This window comes from Canis aureus, chromosome 10, assembly GCF_053574225.1.
Source record: "Canis aureus isolate CA01 chromosome 10, VMU_Caureus_v.1.0, whole genome shotgun sequence".
Lineage (NCBI taxonomy): Eukaryota > Metazoa > Chordata > Mammalia > Carnivora > Canidae > Canis > Canis aureus.
Window position 1 is genome coordinate 71697970 of NC_135620.1, and position 21763 is coordinate 71719732.

The window sequence follows — 21763 nt, forward strand, 5'->3', positions numbered from 1 at the left end:
CTTTGGAACCAGATGCATCTGTGGCTCAAACTTGCTAGCTGTGGGATCTTGGGCAATATACCCTTTCTAAAGCCTCTGCTCTCATCTGGCAAGTATGGGTAGTATAGTAAAATGGAACTCTTAGAGCTTCTATGAGGATACTTTGAGATACGATATAGTGCTTAGCAGGGTAACAGACATAGTGAGTACTGCAAATGAACTTGTATCATTCGCCTACTTTTACAATGCCTACCAGGTGCCAAGCACTCTGCTGGGCACTTAGAATTTCTTACATCTTGGAGCTGATTGAACATTTGAATGAGAGTCAGGAGACAGGCAGAAGCATATTTTGAAAGAGGCAAAGAAGTCTTGAGTTTAGTCTTGATCCTTCGTCAGGATCACCTCTGACGAACTAACCTCCAGGGTCTTGGACAAGAGGCATCTCTCTAAACTTCAGTTTCTTCAGCTGTAAAGCAGAGTAACTATTCCTATTCCAAAGAGCAAATGGAAAGATCTAATTATTAGTATTGCAATTATAATAGCTAGCATTAATATATAGCTTATTAGTTTCCTAGCACTTTCTAAACTTTTTAAATTTACTGCTTTACTTAATCTTTGCAACATCTCTGGGAAGAATTTGTATACAAATTTTACAAATGAAGCCACCAAGGGATAGACAACTTAAATGACCTGCCCACAGCTAGCCAATCAGAAACCAGTGAATCCGATCCAGGGTCTGTTCTCTCTGGCATCATGCTTTGTGTTTGATGGACTATAAAACCCTGTATAAATACAGAGATTTATTATTACCACTATGGAAAATTCTACCTAATGAACTTATTTTGCTCTGATGATTGTAGGATCCAACATTATTATTTTTAAGGGAACTGAAGCAATTGCTCCATGGTGCAGTTTCTCCAAACATTTTATTGTGAAATTTTCAAACATACAGAAAAGTCCAAACAGTTTTATAGTCAACATATATATGCCCAACATCTGATTTGACAATTGCCATTTTACTATATTTGTCTTACCACATGTCTAGCCATCTCCAGACTTCCCTCCTTCTATCAATCCATCCTATTTGTGAGTCATTTCAAACTAAGTTGTGGTCATCACCATATGACACCCAAATACTCCAGTATATATATCATTAATTAGAATGTAATATACCTGATGATTTTGTTTTTTCCAAAATGCAGTCTTAGTTTCCATATCTAGCATGAAGATGTGGCAACCTTGGAAAAGAATCAACCTTGAATCATGGGATAGTCTACTTTTAATATTATCACTTTGTTGTTACTAATGCTGTTAATTTTCACACCTGATTTTTCAATACTAAGAGCCAGTCTGCTGTTCAGCTGCTTTCTTCCTTGCTCAGACCTTCCATTTCATCCCAGACATAATGACTCCTGCTCAGTTTTTCCCACTCCCACCCTCACCTTCTTGTGCCCAGATCCAACCACAGCTTGCTCCCTGCCAGACCTCCATATATCCAGTGGCATTCCAGTGCTGCCACAGAGTTCCACGTGGTATTTAAGTATCTGTCTGACCCAGCCAATTATTACAATAACACCTTATATTTAGTTGGTGCTGGTTCATTATTTCATTCAGTAAGTATTTATCAAGAGCCTATTTAACCAGGTGACCAGGAGAGGGGGAGGCAAAGAGTAGGCTGACATACAGAGTAACAAAAGAATCAAACCAATCAGAACATATTTACTGCATGACTTCTGTGTATACAGCATTGCCATCAAGGCGTTTACAGTCAAGTTGAAGGAAGAAGAGACATGTGCAGGAGTCCATTGGAGGCCGGCGAAGGGGGGAAGCGGGAGAAGCTTCTATGTCGTCATGTAGATCCATTTGTGTGCATGTCTGCCAAAGAGATGTAGAATAAGATTGTTCATAGGATTCGACATGGATTTCTGGAGAGAAATGAAGCCATAAATAAATATCGGGTAGAATAAACCTGGGAGCATGTACTAGGGGAGGGATAGAAGAGGGCTTTTTTGAATCGAGGAAAGAATTATACCGAGCAGTAGTTAAAATATCTTAGGTTGTATAGAGGGATTGAAGGATAGAGTCAAGATGTAGAGCCGGAAGGGATTGGCACCTGGATAGGTTCTATAATTGTAAAGATGGTTACACCGCAAAGTTCTTTTCTAGGACTGTCAGAGCTGGGATTGTTGGACAGCATTCTATGTGCCCCAAAAGACAAAGGTGGGTGGAACATTCTGTTGAACTGATGAAAAAAAAAACAAGACACAAGGAGTTAACGAAAGGGGGTGCCAATAAAGTGATGAAAGGGAAATTGAACACGGAGAATCTGACAATCAGAAAGACCCAAAGATCTATCTGTAACAAATCGAAGAAACCACATGGAATAAACACAAGCTGGTGTCCTGATTTTCCTGCCTTTTAGATGTAAGAACTGTGTAGTATTATGAACTCCAGTTTTCTTGTTTGTAAAAGTAGAATAAAATTTACTCTTAAGGGATAGTGTGTGGGTTAAATGAGATGCTTTGTGAAACAGGTTCAGCATGGCACCTGTTTCATAGACCTTACTTAAAATTTAGCTTCTTTTTTGCACTTGGGTCCATTTATATACCTGAAGGGTATAGAATTGTGAAGCTGTCACAGAACCTGGCCCTTTTCAGAAGTTTTAGAAGTACAAGATCAGTACTGCCATTGTGTATACACAGTAGCTTTGGGTGAATTTTTTTAAAGGCACTTTTTTTTCAAGGAAAGTTAATTTTTTTAAATTGCTTTCCCTTAACGAAAGAAAGAAAGAAAGAAAGAAAGAAAGAAAGAAAGAAGAAAGAAGAAAAGAGAAAAGAAAAGAAAAAAGAAAAGAAAAGAAAAAAAGACCAGAAAAGAAAAGAAAGAAAAGAAAAGAAAGAAAGAAAAGAAAAGAAAAGAAAAGAAAAGAAAAGAAAAGAAAAGAAAAGAAAAGAAAAGAAAAGAAAGAAAAGAAGAAAAGACAAACATTTCGCCAAGCCCAGGCGCACAGCCTAGGGAGTAGACACAGATTGGATTTTGGCCCACACTATTCTCATCTTCTCAGCCATGACAGCCCTGCCTATGCTTGCAAATAACATTAGACTGAGAGGGGAGGAGTCAGACAATGTTGATACACTAGAAAAGAGGCAATAGGTCCCATCAAAGGACCATTCAGAGACAGAGAAACCTTCTCGCTGGGTGGCTATGGAGTAGAAGGAAGGCATTAGAAGAACTCCAGTGCCCTTGCCACCTCTGAGATCTGGGGGCTATGGCTCTATTCCATGGTAACCTGAATTCTCCTACATCACACCGCTATTTGTTTTGGTTTTTTGTTTTTGTTTTGTTTTTGTTTTGTTTTTTGGGGGGGGGTTATTTTTTTAATAATACATTTATTTTTTATTGGTATTCAATTGGCCAACATACAGAACAACACCCAGTGCTCATCCCGTCAAGTGCCCCCCTCAGTGCCCGTCACCCACTCACCCCCGCCACCCTCCTCCCCTTCCACCACCCCCAATTTGCTTCCCAGAGTTAGGAGTCTTTATGTTCTGTCTCCCTTTCTGATATTTCCCACCCACTTCTTCTCCCTTCCCTTCTATTCCCTTTCACTATTATTTATATTCCCCAAATGAATGAGACCATATAATGTTTGTCCTTCTCTGATTGACTTATTTCACTCAGCATAATACCCTCCAGTTCCATCCACATTGAAGCAAATGGTGGGTATTTGTCATTTCTAATGGCTGAGGAATATTCCCTTGTATACATAAACCACATCTTCTTTATCCATTCATCTTTCGATGGACACCAAGGCTCCTTCCACAGTTGACTATTGTGGCCATTGCTGCTAGAAACATTGAGGTGCAGGTGTCCCGGAGTTTCATTGCATCTGAATCTTTGGGGTAAATCCCCAGCAGTGCAATTGCTGGGTCGTAGGGCAGGTCTATTTTTAACTCTTTGAGGAACCTCCACACAGTTTTCCAGAGTGGCTGCACCAGTTCACATTCCCACCAACAGTGCAAGAGGGTTCCCTTTTCTCTGCATCCTCTCCAACATGTGTGGTTTCCTGCCTTGTTAATTTTCCCCATTCTCACTGGTGTGAGGTGGGATCTCATTGTGGTTTTGGTTTGTATTTCCCTGATGGCAAGTGATGCAGATCATTTTCTCATGTGTGTGTTGGCCATGTCTATGTCTTCCTCTGTGAGATTTCTGTTCATGTCATCACAATGCCAGATTTCAGGTTGTACTACAAAGCTGTGGTCATCAAGACAGTGTGTACTGGCACAAAAACAGACACATAGATCAATGGAACAGAATAGAGAATCCAGAAGTGGACCCTCAACTTTATGGTCAACTAATATTTGATAAAGGAGGAAAGACTATCCACATAAAGAAAGACAGTCTCTTCAATAAATGGTGCTGGGAAAATTGGACATCCACATGCAGAAGAATGAAACTAGACCACTCTCTTGCACCAGACACAAAGATAAACTCAAAATGGATGAAAGATCTAAATGTGAGACAGGATTCCATCAAAATCCTAGAGGAGAACACAGGCAATGCCCTTTTTGAACTTGGCCACAGTAACTTCTTGCAAGATACATCCATGAAGGCAAAAGAAACAAAAGCAAAAATGAACTATTGGGACTTCATCAAGATAAGAAGCTTTTGCACAGCAAAGGATACAGTCAACAAAACTAAAAGACAACCTACAGAATGGGAGAAGATATTTGCAAATGATGTATCAGATAAAGGGCTAGTTTCCAAGATCTATAAAGAACTTATTAAACTCAACAGCAAAGAAACAAACAATCCAATCATGAAATGGGCAAAAGACATGAACAGAAATCACACCACTATTTGTGTGTAAATAGGGTCACATCAAAGCTGATAGCCCATATTTTCTTCTGCATATGGAATTCCAATTCCAGATATCTACTTGTTAAGTCTCTGAAGACTGTAGGACATGTCCACAGTGGGTTCACAAACAAGTCCATTCACTCCAAGTACTTTATGGTGTCACCACGCCCTTCCTTTACTTCCCCAGGGCCCCCTCTTTTATGTTGAATGATGGTGAATCCACTTGGAGAGGGATTCTCGGTATTTTCCAAGGGCACTATTGTACCAGGATGCTCTCAGAACTGGTGCTTCCAGACACTCTGCATTTTCAGACATCTTCAAAATGCTCAGGTTCGTCTGTGTTCTCCCCCAGAGTGAGGAGGAGGCTATTTACACCCATTTTGTGCCATGTTTCATCTCCTGGGCACCAAGGATGCCCTTCTTTGTACTTTTGTGCCCCACAAAACCTTTGAATAAAAGCTCCTTCAACTTCAGTCCCTGGACCATGCCAGACACATCATAGGCACCCAGCTGTTCTCCCCATTCCCCTTTTCCTCTTTCTCTGCAGCCTTCCCCAGCTCCACCCCTCCAACCAGTGCAAACTACACATATAAATAAACACATACCCGGCCAGCTCTCCAGACATGTATGAATCCCAGTGTCAGCCTCAGTTTGGGTTCACACTGCTATGTAGTAAATCTATCATGAGTATTTGTGAAGTCCTCACAGGATGTCCAACTGAATTGAGTTCTTGGGACACATTTTAAATAGAAAAATCAGTGGACCCTGCTGTGCAGAAGTGCAGTCAAATAAGGACAGGTTTACTTTTAAAACATAACTTTGACACTTTGTTTGTTTGTTTTATAAAATAAAACAGTCTCATTTTAAACAGATTTGAAATTCAGACCAACAAAAAAAAAAAAAAAAGGAAAGAAAAGAAAAGAAAAGAAAAGGAAAAAGAAAGAAAAATAATGGCTGAAAAAAATCACACTATCCTGATCAATTATCTGCTGAATTTTGATTTGCATCATTGCAGGAATTTTCATAATTTATTTAACTAGGTCTGAAGGTTTATTAGTACAAGTTATTTCTAACACTTTGCCATTTTAAACTATGAACATTCTTACAATAATATCTTTGAGGATATCCATGATCATTACCTTAGAATAAATTTCTAGAAGTGAAATCAGTACCAGAGATCCCTACAGTAGCTCATCTGACAAATCATGTCAACTTCAACTTCAAATTTATCCCAAATCCCAGCACTGTTCACCTATTCCACGTTCTACTCAATGTCCCCTTACATCATCGCCCTAGAAGACCCCTGCAAATCCTCTGCCCTAGACCACAGCGCCTTACACCATTGCCCTAGTCTCCCTTTCCCCCTCATCACTGCATTTGCTTGGCAATTGGTTTCTGTCTGTATGGTGACTCCTTGTTTTTTTTTTTTTTTTCTTTTTATTAGCAGAATGAGAAATTTGTTTAAAAATCATACCAGATCATATCAACCTACTCCCAGAATTCCTAGTCATGGTCCTACTAGTTGTCATAATCCTATGTGATCTAGCCCCTTCCCATGCCTGTGGCCTCCTCTCCCTGTTGCACCCTCTCCCCAGGCGCATTCCACACTGGCTATGCTGGCCCTCCCAGTGATCCCTCAGTGAAAATAGCCTCAGGACCTTTTCAGTGGCTACTCCTCCTTCAGAAAACTCTTCATCCAGATCTCTAATGAGCCCCTTCATAACTCATTCTAAAATAGTTCATCTCCCAGCACTTTCTCCATCCCATACACTTAACCCTGTCAATACCCAGCTTTAGATTTACCATTGCATAAATCCCCTTATGATGTACATGTACTTTTCTGTCTCTGCATACTGGAATTTATGCTTCATGAGTTCTTCATCACAGCACCCCCTAAAAGCTGGGAAAATACTTGCATTAGTAGATGCTCAATAAATAAATATCAGCTGAATGCATGCATGAAAGAATGAATGTATTATTTATAAGCACATGCATAATAATAAACGTTTTGATGACTATTGACACACTGGCCTTTGAAAAAACATATCTGACCTCCCACTACCAGAGAATTAAAGAACATAGTTTTTAACTTAACTTGCCCAGATTATTTTCATGTTTATTTTCTTACTATCCCTTAATATTTTAGGACATATCTTGCCTGGCTAGAGGAGGGGAATGTTCTTAAAAATGATGTTGATTAGGAAAGAAGTTCATTAGGTGTTTCATTTGGTTACAACCTTCTCTAGAAAATAACTCAAATAAGTGTGACATAAAACTCTGAAGAATAAACAGATTTCTTTTCTTCTCATAACTGAGCCCCTTCTGTATGTGTATTTAACAATATATATATATATATATATATAAAGGGGGCAAATAAAAGATGATAAATTCAAAGTAGGTAAAATTCAAAAGGCAGTTTGATATATGAGAAAGAAATCTTGATCTCTGGAATCAAACCTATGTGAATTCGTATTCTAGAACCATCACTTATTGTGCTCTCTTCAGCGGCACATATAGAACCATCACTTACTGAGCAGAAGGGGACATTTTTTAATGTGTCATTGAGACTCCACCATTATCTGTAACATGGAGATAATCATTACTTCCCTCCTGAGGTACAGCCAGGACTAAGTAAAATACCAGACAGGGTATTTTATTGAGCACATCTAGAACAGGGTTTAATGTGCTCAATAAATAAAAGCTATTTTTATCTACATCCCTGTCATATTGGTGACGTCAACTGTTCATTCTGAAACCTTGTGGACAAAGGATACTGTGGGATATAAAGACTGTCTTCCAGTATGTTAGGAGTCATTTTTGTGGAGGAAGGGGATGCACCTAGGAAAGAATTAAAGCTACAGCTTCACAGACCCTGGTCAATAAAGGGACTTAGCCTCAACAGCTAGAACAGTCCAGCAAATAAGGAAACTCCTCCTAAAGCAGTGTACACCTGAAATTCTCAAGAAGAGACTAGAAGGACAATCCCAGTGATACTGAACTCTGGAGAATATGGCCCCTGAACGGTTAGTGATACTGGACATTTCTTCATCAGTGTCCCATCTTTTTGCTTATCTGTGACAGAGATATTTAAAGGAAGAATTTTCCTACGGCCCCTCAAACCATGCCTCTCCAACCTTCTCCTCCATTGATATAGAAACTTAGCCTTGGGCATTCTGGTACAATTATGAAAGAAAATTAGCTTCAATATTCCTCCTAAATACCTCAGCGGTTGGCTGCAAGTGTACAAATGCCAGTGTTCTGCGAAAATTCTTCTTTACTAATATAATTGCTCCCAAGCTCTTTGGTTGTCAGCACATTACAGTAAGAATAAAATCACTTCTTTTATTTTGGTACTCACTCAGGAAACCCAACTCATTGGCCCCCTCATCCTTCCTCTTTTAACTCCTTCCCGTCTTAAGTAGTGAAGTCTGGACTAAGAAGCTCATTGGCCGGAGACGACTTACTAGTATTTGCCCAATAAACACTGCAGTTTTGCATTTTATACAAATGGCTTACACATATGTCCTAAGATAGAACATCACCAGGGTTTACCCAGTCTTCTCAGCCAAAACATGTGGTAGAGGAAAGAAAGAGCTCCAGTCCCTAGGAAACTCTTGCTTACTAAATGCCCTTGACCATGTTGCTCTCTCTAAATCTGCAAACATCATAATTAAGATGGCAGGGCTTGGATCACACTGACCTGGGCTAAAATCTGGCTTGGCCACTCACTAGTTGGATGATTTGCATAATCTTTCAGAGCCCAGGTTTATTCATCCCTAAAACGACTCTTCCTATAATCATTGATTCCTAATAGAGGCATCATGACCAGTCATTGAATACCGAAATGTGTGCTGGTAAACTCAGGGCCTAGCACATTATAGAGCTCGGTAAATGTTCCATTATTACAATAATTAGATAAATATGCACCAGTCCTAGAGAAGCCTTATGCATGTCAGCTAGTGTCCTCAATTCTGCATCACTAGTTGAATCCTGGATGCAACATTTCTATTCTTGCAGTACCCCCTCCAGAAATGTTTATTCACTTAACAGTGGGTCATCAGAGGGCAATCGTGAGTCAGGCACTGTCCAAGCTGTTGGGGGATGCTGATCCCTGGACAGATGTTCCTTCCTTCCATGATTCTCTCCATTCTCAGATCATCTTGGATTCTTCACTCTCCAACACCACTCCCCCAGCCAATAAATTACTGAATTCAATTGATTCTATTGCCTAAATATTTCTTCATCCCACCTCCCCAACCCCCCCTCCCAGCTCCTCTCACTATGTCTCACTGTCCCCAGTCCTCTGTTCTGCTTTGTTTATCTCCTGCCTGTGTCACCACAGCAGCATCTTCACCATTTTCCTTGATTCTGACCTCTCAATCCTGCCAGCTACTCTCCACAATCAGTCCCAAGTGTCTTGCTCAAATACAAACCCCATCTTGCCTGGAACAAAACTAAAAAAAAAAAAAAAAAACAGAACAAAACAAAATAAAAACAGAAAGCCCAACAACAACAACAACAAACTCCTTGGCATTTCATAGGAGGTCTTTGATCTACTGACTCTGTTTGACCTCCAGGCTGATTTTTGGCCTCTTTCCCATAAGAGCAAACTCCTACTACACAAAGCAACTTAAAACAACCTGATTGTTCATTTGCTAGTTCATGTTTTTTGTTTCCATGCCTTTGCAAATGCAGTATCCCCTTTTGAGAAGGCCCTTCCCCCTTGCTTACTGGGAAAACACACTCTTCAATATTTATTTCAAATGTCACCTCTACCAGAACCCATTCTAGAGAGTTGGTCACTTCATCTTGGGAGCTATCTCTATACCTTGAACCTTTTACTCTGGGTTTCTCTTAATGTTTCATTAGTTATCAGCTCAAATGTCACCGCCTCATGGCAGGCTTTGTTGCCCTCTCCCTACCCCCAAACCGTGACTTTCTACACCAGATCATTTCTCCTAGGATTTCCTGCTATTTACAAATATAGTTCACTGAGTCTTATAAAAAAGCTTTTGCAGAGCAACCACACAATTATATAATTATAAAATAATCAACAATGTTTCTCACACTAAAATATAGACCAAAATCATGTGTTTTATTTCTCAAGCAAAAACAGAACAAAATCATTATCATTACAAGGAAATACTGGGGAAAGAGCGTGCTAGCTACTCAAACCTTAAAAATCTCATTTTTATCCCTACGTAAAGCCAGAGCAGGAGGAAGTCACATCCCTGGACCATATTCTTTGGGCCCCCTAATGAATTGCCTTTTTGGAACTGTGATTTAGCACTATTCTCTCGGTGTTCATCCTGTCTGCTGCTATTATAGAAACCAGATGTTTGCAGAACATCTTTTGGACTCTTGATCAAAGTGCTGGTGCAAACATCTTCCAATGTATTGCTCAGTGTCTTTTGTGACAGGTTTATCTCAGAAGTCAAATCCAGGACAACATGTATATCTCTCTACATTTTCTTCTGCTAGATGCCAAGAGTAGATACCCATCATCTTTCTCTCTTTACTTAGGCTTCCAGGAAACTCAATACTAATTTTGGCACCCAGTTGCTCTAACTTTACTCCACCAAGGCTTTTTTTTTTTTTTTACATTATATTTCTATTTTTTCTTTCCATTACTAACACCCTGTTTATTTTCCGGCTTTTTTGTGTGACTTTTTCCACCTATTGGTTATAGGATTTGTGACAAGGGAATGCATTCTAGTAGAAGAAGCAAGCATGTTTGAGTCACCGGATACTGAGTTTCAAGGTCAGCAATATATGTCTGTTGATAGACATATAACTTTAATTGCCTCTACTCTCAGTTGTCCCAACTTAAAAACCAAAAACTAATGGCATCTAGGTGTGATTCTTTAGGAATATTATATATCAAAAATATACATAAGCATTCCTACTGTGGTTCAAGAAGGGATCCTTTTTTCAGTTATGTTTGTGCCTCTTCAAAACTTATTGGAATGTGGAGAATAGATGGACATGGACAGATAAATGATAAAGGGGGAAATAACAAAGGCAACAGGACTGTCCATGATCAAGTGTGTAACATATAAGAATTTGATCTTGAATGAGTTCATAGGAAAGATCAATCACTGGGGTTTAAAGGATGCACAGGATTTATACACATGAAGAACAGAAAGAGGGTACTCTGGATGGTGGGACTTTGAGGGGAAAGAATAAAATGAGAAAACCCAAAGGAGGCAGACTTCATAGCAAGTTTATCAACAAAAGCACCAAAGTATGTATTATAGTGATAAAATTTTTCAAAAAGTTCAGAAAGCTCCATTGTACAATTGAGAGTCACTGAACCTACAATGAAAAGCTAATTTCTTGTAATATTAAAGCGAAACACAAGGGTGGTATTTGGAGCATTTGTCTCCCTCCTCAAATTTTAAACAATTGAAAATACAGAAAATGTAAAAGGAATAGCTCTAGAAAACCCCAAGATAATCCATTCACCCTTCAAAATCCAAGAAACAGATTTCTGGAACGATGGAGCAGAGGAGCAAGATTGAGTGCTCAGCATCAAGTAGGACTGCACATCTGAAGAAAAGAGAAATTCCAAAGTCCCATGACAAAATAGGGGTGGAATATGGACCCAAGTTCATATTCACTGACTCTCTTCACCCTGGGACTCCTGCTTTGTCTGTTCACCAGGCACTCTCCATCTTTGGGTCACTGCCTTGCACTTACTCCATCTGGGCACGGGCAAGACAAGTTGGCCTAAAGGAAAATCTTTTTATCTTCTACCTCTTGGATCTTGATCCATTTTAGTGCCTAAATTTATGGTGATCAATGAGGCTGAAAAGGTCTGCGTCATGTTTGGAGCATGTTCCTTGCTCGTTTGTATGGCTAGATCTGAAATACCAGAAGAAAGTGTGTTTTGAGAGTCTGTTGTGAGGTTGCCAACTGAGTGTTTGGATTTAGATAGATCACACGCAACACTTTCAAATGGTTTTCGGCTCAGTATCCAAACATTTGGTTTCTTATCTACACTAATTCCAAATTTTATAAAGTTGCTGAAAGTTTATTGTGGAGAAATTCATACATGCCTGAAAAAAGATGCAGCTGAAGTAGGTTTTCACTCATTGGGTGGGGCTGGCACATGCCTTCCAAAGGAAATTGTGTAAGTGTAATGAAGAGAAAGCCTTCTGCCCTGGCAAATTTTTTATAAAAAAATCTATAAAGAATAGAAAAGATGATCTATTTTGGAGATGAATAATTTAATAGATAGCTGCTCCCTAGTGGAGTGTGTTGAGAATTCTGAAGCTACCCTCTTGCAGATCATGAGAGAGGATCACAATAGATTGGTGATGTCTGTCCCAAGCATGGAATGTATTGGTGGCAGCACCAGGTCAGACATGTGCCATTTCTGATCCGACCTAATACAATCCTTTCCTAATGTCAGAGAGTGATAATGACTATACTAGACAGATGTCAGCCATGTGTAGAAGCCAGATTTCCTGAATTCTTTTACATGGTTTTTGTCATTCTAGGATAACTTTATACTTGGTTTGATAGAGAAGTGACTCTACCTGCCTAACAGTTTCCCCATGTGTTTTATTCTTTAAGGCAAAACAAACAACACAGACACATACCTCTGGGAAAAAAAACAACTATTAGTGAAATAAGGTTTCATCCAATTCCAGAAGAAATGTCCCCAGTGGGTCCCTAGGTCTTGATGTGGCCTTGTTATAGCACCTCAGCTCTAGCCATGCTGGATGGGAAGAACTCATGGATTCTTCCTAGATGTTCTCAGGTTAGAAGGCAAAGCCTAATCCTTCTTGCCTTTCCCTAATTGATACTTGTTTGCAAAAAGAGTAAACAAGGCCCAGATTTTTCTTCATCTGTAGGGATGTGGGTAGCTGTTTTTTTTTTTCTTGAGGCTGCCAGGTTCTATGTTATATAAAGGAGAACTTTAGAAAGAAGTCTTGCCTTAATGCAGGGAGGACCCAGCCAGCCAAACATACTTGTAACACATGGGAAGAGGCTGGAGCAGGCATGAGCAGTGTTAGACAGATGTGCTGAGGAGGGATGGTGGAGGAGCACAGTCCTCCCCTCTGGTTCTTAATCCTTCCAGCTGATCCCACCCAAACAAACACTTTTTAGTATTTCAGAGCCACAACTGGACAGAAAGCTGCTCATATCTTCTACCTTAGTCTCTCATCCTCTCTCTCTCTCTCTCTCTCTCTCTCTTTTTCTTTAGTAGGCTCTGAGCCAAATGGCTTTGAGTTCTCTCCCTACTAATTTAGAGCATATTTTAGACTTCTGGGGAAGCACCCCTCCCCATAAACACACATGTACAGAAATAAACATCTAATGCAAAATATATAAATAGCTGGGATTTTGCTCCGATTTCTAGGATCCACTGTGTTTTCCAAGGAAGGGGTATTGGTGTCACCTGGTCTTGTAAGAAAGCAAGTCCTATAAATCTAAACTAGGGAGTGAATAGCCTGGAGGTGTGCCACATGGACTGAACTGGACTTGTGAAGGTCTGAACACTAGCCCTGACTCCTCTGACACACATGTGTGCACTTGCACACTCATCACTCATTATGCATGTTTTGGGCAAACTTGTCTTTTCTGGGCCTGAGCTCCTGCTCTGTAAATTCCCTCTGCCCTCCAGCCTCTTTGACCTCCTGGTAGCAGTTGCTCCGACAAAACCTTGTACTCACATCAATTGCCCAATTGTTCTTCCTGCACTGGATCACAATTGTATGCTTGCTCCATTAGTGTGAGGTGAAAGAATCTGGGTTTTAGAGGCAGATTTGGATTGAAATCTTGGTTCCACCCCCTCAAGTGAATGGCCTTGAGAGAGTTATTTAGCCATTTATTTATATGAAGGGTGGAAAATGTGGTGATAATGTCTACTTATCAAGGTTCTTCTGAAGGTTAAAAATTAGAGCACATATGAAAATGTCTGTCTATATGTAATCTTAAGATTTAGTAAATTTTTGTTTCCCTCACACTTCCTTAATGTCTAGCATAAGCCTGATGTGTGGTGGATATTAAAAAAAAAATGCTGTTGGAAAGAAAGGAGGAAAAGAGGGAGAAAACAAAAAGAAAAAGAGAAGAAAAATAGGAGGGAAGGGAAACTGGGGTTGAGAAGGAAGGGAGGAAAAACAGATAAAGGCAAAGGGGAAATGAGGTTAATCATACCCTCTTCATTATCTTGTGAACTCCTAAGGGGCCATCTGTGGCCTAGTCATCTCTGTATCCTCAATTCCTAGTACTGACATTATCATTTTGTAACTACTCAATTAATGTTGGCTGGACAGATTGTATTAATCTTTAACATGGGGAGAATGACGCATGCCATGCTTTATAAAGGGCTTCTATGAGCAACTGCCAGAGCCCTGAGTGTGAAAGTACTTTATATATTGAGCAAGAGTGCTGATAACTGACCTAAAGTCTGGTATATGATGGTAGGCTAGGCTGCTAGTCCCAACTCCTCATTTGCCTAAGCTAATAAAGTGGGGACCGAGGAGTCTACTTAGAAAAGTAGCATTCCCAAGTTAGGGACAGTCATATACAGACAAGTTTTGTAATATTTGGTGTGTGCATGGATGAGAAGAGAGCCAAAAAGTGGATTATAAAGAAAGATTGGACCATGGTTTTGCTGTGAAATAATGTATCATAAAAGGAAAAGAAGCTTGGAAAGACAAGGACCTGGGGAAGTAAAAGGGTGGGTGGAATGGAAAGAAGTATCTAAATAAGCTCTATATCACTTAGGGACCCAAGCTGCCCTTCTGTGAGACTTCCCCAAATGAGGGAAGAAATAATCTCTTCTCTTTGCAGGAGAATGATGAGTCACCATTTAGGATGGGGAGCATGGTATACCAGATGAATAAGTGGAGATCTGGACCAAAGAAGATTCCCATGTGGACAACTTCTATAAAGTCCATGGTGTAGAGGCTAAAGACAATGATTTATCATAGGGTCTTTAGGGCAGACTTCAGTGATTCCTGGTAGGTAGCCCACACTGATTAATAGGGACATAAGACAACACTTGAGGAAGCCAAACATTACTGTAATGGGGAAGGGAATACAAGGTAAAGCATTAGAAGAGCTAGGCAGGGCAGGAGGCGGGGGGCGGGGGCACAGGATTCTGATAAGCTATGAGGTATCGGAAGCCAGGTTTAATGTAACAATGTCTTTTCTACTCTGAAGACTCTTTAAAAATGGGGACGTTTAGGTTATGTAAAGTACCATGATAAGTAAGCAGGTTTGCTGTGCTAGGTATTCTAAATTCAGTGACTCTGGGCTTATATACTTCTCTGGGTATAGGAACCATGCATAAAATTTTACATCCCAGCCAGACTAGCTGTTTTCTTAAGGGAGGAAAGGAATGTGGATATAGAGAAACTGATTCTTAGAATGGAAGAAAGATTATGCTGGGCTGAAGGCGGATTTCTTTTCTAGGAGGGTAGTTCTTGATGGAACATGGATCCTGGAGCATTTTTTTCACTCATAGGTGGTGTTTGCCCATATCAAGAAATATATATACCATCAATTTAGTTGTCTAGGGTGCTCCTATAGCACCACAGAGTGCATATATCCCCAGCAGGGAAGTAAGGATAAGCTTCCTCTTTTTCACCTGCTCTTCCAGAACCAGGATGATCTCAGGAGCTACCTTTCATAAGAGAGAGTACTTTTTTAGGTGTTGCTTCCAGTCTGTAAAATTCAACCAAAGGGTGGGAGGTTTCCTCCTAATGGTGAGAGCATAATCCCTGGAACACATACACCTGGACCTCAGGCAATACAGGATCACTCTAGGCAGCAGATAACTTGTCTCTAAAGTGAGGACGACCATATGATCTCATCAAGGAGACATTAAGGATATGTGAAATTTTTAAAAATGCAAAATAATTAGACCACTACTCAGCAAGAGTAAGTAGTCAACAAATTGTTAATATCAATAGTATTGTTTTCAGCATGACTATTGCCAACAGAGTTAAGATAGAAATTTGACAGCAGGCTTAAAGGATAATCCTACCCAACTGGAATCCTTCATTGAATGCTTCCATTCAATTCACTGAAATTTTTGAGCTCTTAATATTGGCAAGGCTATTATAAGGGTTATAGAGATTATTAAGGCTTTTTTTTTAATCACAGAAGCTCAAAATTCATGAGATGAGAAGACAATTAACAAAAATACCTCTGAAATAGAGCAAAAAGTAATTACACCCATTAATGTTAAGAACGATTTTGGCCTTTCAAAGGAGGGCATTATTTTACCTAATGGGAGGGTCAGGACAGACTTTATGAAACAGGGAGGTTTTCAACAGCCCCACAAGAAAGCATGGAATTTGGATCAACACAGATACAAGGACAGACAAAGATACATAGGCTAGTTTATGTGTGACCAAGGACTGAGTTGAGGCTGGACATGAAGGCTAGGAGTACATGGCAGAAGGACTTAGTTACTTAGGACTTCTTAATTTTTACTTGAATGGACAATGGAGAAACATCACACACGTTTCTTGAGTGGACTGTACATTCCCTATGAACAGAATATTTAGTTTTGTGTCTGAATTTCTCATGATCTTAATATAACGACTGGCCAATAGCATTAAAAAATTGTTCAAGTAAATGATGGCTGGCTGGGTGGGTGGATGGATGAACAAACAAATAACAGTTATGGGAGATATGCACCCAGCTATCTTGTACTCATCTGCCTTTTCATTTATTCATTCAGTAATTATTTAGTAATAATCAAATAAAGTGTACTGTGTAATATTTGTGCATTGAACTTGACCAGAATTATCCTCTCTACCTTAGGTAAACTCAGGGAAGACTATCTTGCCCACCTTGTGGGGAGATTAACTTTCTGTGTAGTACACTCCATCTGTTAAAAGTCAGGGATTTTTTTCCCCTTAGTCATCTTTGTTGAATCATTGATTTTGATAAGAAGGAGGACAGTCCTTTAAAAATATGGGCCCCCCCAAAGCCAATTTTTATGTTTCCCCAAGCACTGCAATTGAGGCCGCTCTGCCTGGCTATTAATACTCTAATGGAACAGCATGCCCTCTTACAGAGGGGAAATCAGACGTTGTGCTGAGTTGATTAGAAGTGATGGCATGGAGCTTCTTCCTGAGAACGGAAGTCCTGTAACCTCAAATACCAAGGACTATAAATCTCAGCAATATATAATGGTAATTGGTTTGAAAAGCCTAATCGACGCAGAGAACGGAAGCCAAGTTCAGAATGCTCAGGACTGGAAGCTCCAGGCCTCCGCCTGCTTCCAGAAGGAGACGTGTCATTTTCTCCCTCAGTGCTGGGAAGAGCAATAATGGATTTCAGAAGTTGAGCCTCACTAAATGCCAGCCTGGAAACCCTACCTGATGGTAGTAATGTGTGGAACTGAAGCCCACGTGCAGCACATTTATCTGGGACAGGTAAAAACGTGTGATTCGATTCACATTGAATCAGAATCTCTGAATTTAGGTCCATTAGTTAGTATTTTTGACAAGTTCCTGGTTGATTCTTATGCACGGTGAGTTTTGAGGACCACTGCTATACATATCAGTCCCCATCTATGCCATAAGATCTTCTTCAGTCCCCTGCTTCTGCATTATAATGAAAATGCTTCTACGGTGCCTGGGTGGTTCAGTTGGGTTAAGTGTCTGACTCTAAATTTTGGCTCAGATCATGATCTCAGTGTCATGGGATCGAGCCCTGCATCAGGCTCTGAGCTCACCGAGGAGTCTGCTTAAGATTCTTTCTCTCCCTCTGCCCCTGCCTCCATACACACTCTCTCTCTAAAATAAATAAATTCTTTAAAAAAGAAAAGAAACCACTTCTGACCTTGAGTTTAGCTAACCCATGTTCAAATCTCAGGTCAGCCTCCTACTCACTATGTGGCTTCAGGCAAGCCCTACTTTCTTTCTCCAAAATCTATTTCCCCTCATTTATAAAAGGAAGGAAATGAAATCTACCAGGATAGATTCTTATAAGGTCCCCCAAAATTAGACAATATAGGAACACATCAGGACATGGTAAAGAACCAATATTATTGGTCATGGCTATGAAACCTGCATAAATTTGTAGAGTATAAAAGAGGCGTTTAATATTATGATCTCTGCCTTGGTTTGAGACTAACAAAGTCAAACCATTTTGAGCCCCAAACAGGCAAATGAGTTGTGAAGAGTCTTGTAGAAACCTTTCCTTGAGTCTCAGTCCCATTGCTTTTTAGCCACAGAGACATAGGCAAATCCCTTGTCCTCCCTCAAGCTTTAATTTGTCATTTGCAAAATGGGCTAATAGTTACTATGAGTAATAGACATACCTACATAATGTCCCTGGCAGGTATGAATATCAATACATGAAACCAAAGATCATGCCACAACCTAGCTTGAGATGGAACTGCTCTGGCCTCCCATACTTCCATTCGTCACACCCCTAGTATTTGACAGTGGACAACTGCAGCCTTCTCTATCGTGTATATGTGTTATGTAGGCAGAACTTCCAGTTTCTGAGCTACCCTTTTCCAAAGATATTTGCATAATCCCCCCACCCCCTAAGAAACTATGGAGTCATCATTAATGATAACCATTTATCATTTAAGCATCTACATATGTTTCGGTGGGGGGGGGGGCAGTTACTTGACCTCTTCATGCCTTACTTTTCTCCTCTGCATACCAGCCATACTCACTGTCCTATTGGTTAGTATAAATAATGCTAAATGTCATAATAGATAAACTTTGAAATCCTAGTGATAGCCTTATCAAAGCAAGAGATTATTGTTTGCTCACATGCTAATCAAATACAAATTAGCCAGGTTTGGGAGCTTTTTAATCATGCAGGCTTCAGAGAGCCAGTCCTCTTCCACCCTGTGGCTTCCCAGGTCACTGTAGAAAGAGAAGGGAGACCCTGGAGACAGAACACCAGAGACTCAAGTACCTCAACTCGGAAGTGACACACATCACCTCTGCTTATATTTCATTGACCAGAGCTAACTGAATGCAGCTCTACCAAGAAGCTTGCAAGGGGAGGCTGGAAAAAGTCCCTGGCAAGCAGCCACTTCCCAGCATCAACTTTACATTATGGAAGGAGAGCGCAAATCTCTGTCTCAGCCACCGTTACCAACTCATAAAGTTGCCGTGAAGACTAAATGAGAAAATACACATCAAATGCTTAGCACAGAGCCTGGTACATAGTATATAATCAATAAATGTTAACTGAGGCCATCATTCTTAAAACCACAAGGTTAATTTCATGCTTTGTTAAACACTAGTAGAACCCTCAGATGCTATTGGCTATCATGATGATCTATTCTGATTTTAGTCTGATTTTATTTTTTTAAGTTTTATTTGAGAGAGAGAGAAAGAGAAAGATTATGAGCAAGGGGGAAGGGCAAAGGGATAAGCAGACTCCCCGCTGAGCAGGGAGCTTGATGCGGGACTCTATTCCAGGACCTTGGGATCATGATCTGAGCTGAAGGCAGATGCTCGACCAACTGAGCCACCCAGGCACCCTGATTTTAATTAATTAATTCAATTCATACTTATCGAGTGTCCTACTAAGGCTGGATGTCAACAGTGAATCAGACCCTTCCTGTGGCCAGGCATTGCATGGAATAGTGAAGAGAGGCCATAAAAACACTAGGCCAGTATTTACAGAAATGGTTATTTAAACTATAACTATGAAAAATTACATGACAGAGAAGTACAAAGTACTAAAAAGCACATATCTAGAGGACCAACCTAGGCTGGAGAATTTAAGAAAAGATTCTCTGAGAACTTAAGAATGAATAGCAATTAGCCAAATGAAGAAGTAGGGGACAAATTTCAGGCAGAGGGAGCAGATGTGAGCTGCCTCCTACAGATCATATGAACTCAGTCCTGGGGATCATTCAGCTTGGACAGCAACCTCGTGGGATGTTTCAAAGTATCATCAGCATAAAAACACAAATAAATAAAAGCATCCTGGTAAATATGTCCCCAAGACACTAGCAACTTAGGAAGAACACACAACATCCAAACACTGTAGCAGCTTCAAGGAACTTACAAATGTTTTCATCCAACTACAAACATTCTTTTCTTGGGAATCTTCAATTGTGTCTTTCAGTACAGAACTTTTCTCAGCTTGACTCAAGTCACTGAATGGGTTTGAGATAGAAGCATGTCTGTGATCTGTACTGCTTTTGGCTAAATATCTTTTCTAGTCCTCATCAAGTTCCCCCACATGCCATAAATATAGAAATATAATCTTATGTTAAGTGTTATTGTTACAAAATAATAATAAAGAAGCTAGGAGGCAATTTTTGGAAGAGATAGATAGGTTTATGGCATAGATTGTGGTAATCAGTTCGTGGGTATACCTTTATTTCCAAACTTATTAAGTTGTATACATTAATTATATACAGCTTTTTGTATGTCAAAAATAGTAATTTTTAAAAGTGAAAGACTGAGGTAGTGTGCACATTTGATCTCCTAAGCATACATATAAACACCAACATGGGTATGAACACATAGATGTGTGCATATATGCACACACAGTGAGTAGGAAAATGTCACTGGGGTGATAAAAAGAACTACTAGGGAGACCCAAGGATTTCAGGATTTCAGGCTGTGGTGCTGTCATTTGCTTCCTCTATGACCCAGACTCCTTAGCGTGGCTTTGAAATCCCCTCATGGTTTGGAACATAACAAAAACCCTCCAAAATTCTTCCTTACATGTGCCCTCTGTCACAGTTGGACCATGCATTTAGGGTTCCTGGCATGTCCCTAGCATCCATTACTCTATGTTTGATGTGAACATCCACTACCTGAAATACTCTCTGTAAGTGGTCTCTGTCTCCACCGTCTGCCATGTACACATGTCTGTTCAACCCCTTCAGTCTTTACATGTATCTCCACCTCTTCCATTAAACTTTTCTTGCTCTTTTTTTTTTTTGCTTTGTTCTCTTAGATCCCACCACCAGGCTTAAGCTACTGGTGAGAAATTGCTGTGATGTTTTTTGTTTATGTGCCTTCTTCTCTCACTCATCTATGTCAATTCCATGGCATGGACAGATTGTGTGTGTGTGTGTGTGTGTGTGTGTGTGTGTGTGTGTGTGTGTATTCCCGGTACCTAGTGCAATATCTGATATATAATGGGCATTTAATGCATGTTTGTTGATCAGATGCCTTTTCTATGCATTTGTCCTTTCTGAGCCTCAGTGTTCTTACTTATGGAAATGGAAAACAATACTTGCCCTACTTAGTTCATCCATCTTCCTATTAAATGAGAAAATGCATGTACAGTGCTTAGCAAAGAGCCTGTCCTACAGTAAATGTGAGTGATCGATGAAGTCAATGGACATTTGAATGCCTGCTGTGTCCTGGATCATGAGTATAAAAATACTTTGTCAATGATGAAGCACTCTACAAATAGAGGCATACATTCAATAATCATAATGTGATTGTTACAACATTGAGACAAATGTGTGTATACATATCTGTTTGTTTAATAATAATAATAATATGAATAACCCTGTTCATATTCTTGAAGGATAATGGGAAGAGTAAGGAATGTGGAGTTTGCAAACATTGGGGTTCTGAACAAGATGATCGTACTTGATGCATAACCAGTTATGAATTCCAGGGTCAGTGGATTTAATACATTTTATATCATTGCAAATGTTTGCTCTACTCCCAAGGAAGATTAAAAAAAAAATTCCTGTGTTTGGCTCAGGAGCTTGCTTCTCTCCTGGCAGTGTGCATCAGACTAAATGTCACAAGAATATTTCAGCATATGTGGGTAAATATTTACACTCATTTTAAACAGATATTCCAAATTCCTTGTTGTTTTTCAGCAGAGGCCTAAACCTGGTGGTAAAAGTCATGAATAGAACTTTTTCACTCTCACTAAGTGAGAAGGGGCTTTTCAAGGATTCTTGCCTCCAGGGTGCTCTATTTTTCTCCTTCCATTCTTT

General features: G+C 39.9%; 1 long non-coding RNA gene across 1 annotated transcript; it reads right to left on the reverse strand.

Annotated features, from left to right (window-relative positions):
- Positions 1-1678: 1678 nt before the first annotated feature.
- On the reverse strand, positions 1679-2141 carry LOC144321804 (uncharacterized). Its single transcript, XR_013387321.1, has 2 exons — positions 2012-2141; positions 1679-1904 (listed from the first exon to the last, which is right to left on the reverse strand). It is a non-coding gene; the product is annotated as an uncharacterized LOC144321804 (long non-coding RNA).
- Positions 2142-21763: the final 19622 nt, after the last annotated feature.